Below are 1,823 nucleotides of genomic sequence, written 5' to 3' on the forward strand. Positions count from 1 at the left end.
GGGGGGGGCGGAACGACGGCCCGGGTCACCCACAAATCCCACACGCCCAGGACTGAAGCAGCATCGGACCTGGCCGCCGCGGTCAGCCTGCCTCACCCGGTCCTTTCTCTCGCCCGCAGCCCCACTGTCCAGCTCGCTGTCCGATAACCACGGGGCCCAGACGGCCCGGCCTGAGCTCCGGGCACAGTTCAGTGGTAACCGGGACGGATGCCGGCACCCCAAGTCTGTCCCCATCTCGAGGCTCAAGGACTCTCCATGCCCTGGCTGGTGTGGCTCAGTGGACAGAGCCGGCCTGCAGACTGAAGGGTCCTGGGTTCGATTCTGGTCAAGGGCATGCGCCTCAGTTCAAGCTCAATCCCGGCCCTCGTTGGAGCACACGCAGGAGGCAACCAATCGCTGTGTCTCTCTCACATCGATGTTTCTCTCTCTGTTTCTCCCCCTCTCTTCCACTTTCTCTAAAAATCAATGGGAAAAATCCTCAGCTGAGGATTAACACAAAAAACAAAGAAATAACTCTCCAGACGCCACTCACTCTACCGTGAAGGCAGGTCCCTGCAGGCACGGCGCCCACCCACACCCTCCGTCCTGTGCGCCCAGCAACCACGGGTTATAGCGTTAAAGCGTGGGAACCAGGAAGGGGTGCCCGGCCGGCCTCGTGGCACTAACTGGCTCGCAGGCACCCGTGCGGATTCGGGTCCCGGGGCGGCTATATTTGTAGCTTGTTAAGCGTGGGCGGTGGGCGGACTCCTGTTGCTATGGGAACCCTGTGTCAGGCAGGCTTCCCGAGTGAAGATTGAAGCTGGGTTTCTCCTGGGTGTCTTCTCAGGGTCGGGTTTCAGAGGAAGAAGCCACATGATCGAGCCAGGAGGGGCTCCCCGTGGTTTGGGGAAGGGGGGCATCCCGGGACTGGCTCGCTGGGGAGAGAAGACAGTGCTGAGGCCGGAGCCAATGGATGACGGTGCCCACAGATGACAGTGCCCATAGATGACGGTGCCAGGCACACCAGCGGGCTTCCTGGAGAATTCCAGGTTCCCGGGAGGTTTCCCAAAGGCCAAAGGCTCCGTGAGCATCTGATCCCCCAGAACCTCGGCTGCATGTGAGGCAGCAAACGTTAAATCATGGGAAGAGAGCGATTTCTCATCGTTTCCAGCACATAAATGTAGCTCAGTGCACGTGATTGTAAAATAGTGTTTCTACTTACGTTCCTACACATCTGCTGCTGTGTTTACTCATCTCTCGTTCTGACTTTTAGAAATAGCAATCCATCTATTTTTAAATCCCCTCTCCGATGACTGTTCATCGCGATAAGGGACAGAGGGCGGCCCCTCCTCGAACCCTGTCCCCTTCTAAGATGCACAGGGGTGGGGAGATGCTCCCCAGTCCTGGGTGCTCCGTGCAAACTCACTCAGGGGCTGGTGGCGGCTCAGTGGGTGTGCAGTGTGAGACTCCCACCCCTGTGACAGCCAGTGCGACAAGGAGCGGCCCTGGTGGCACCTGCCACACGGTTCACCTTATGCTGCGTCCCAGATACGGAGGCCACGGACGGCTGCGTGGAGAGTCAGTCATGGCCGAGCTAAACGGGAAGCCCATCAGTAGGAGGAGAACCAAGAGGAGCCTCCACTTCTGGGCCCTGGTAAGAGGGAGGTGTTACCAACGCAAGTGCCTGGGCAGAGAGGTGTGTGCACAGAGGTGTGCAACCTTAGGTGTGCATGCAGAGGTGTGTGCACAAAGGTGTGCAAGCTCAGGTGTGCAAGCAGGCTCAGAGAGGCTGCTGCGTAACAAACAACCCCATCGCAGCAGCTCACACAGCAGGTGCCCTCCGC

The sequence above is a fragment of the Myotis davidii genome, unplaced genomic scaffold, assembly GCF_000327345.1.
Source record: "Myotis davidii unplaced genomic scaffold, ASM32734v1 scaffold1453, whole genome shotgun sequence".
Classification (NCBI taxonomy): Eukaryota; Metazoa; Chordata; class Mammalia; order Chiroptera; family Vespertilionidae; genus Myotis; species Myotis davidii.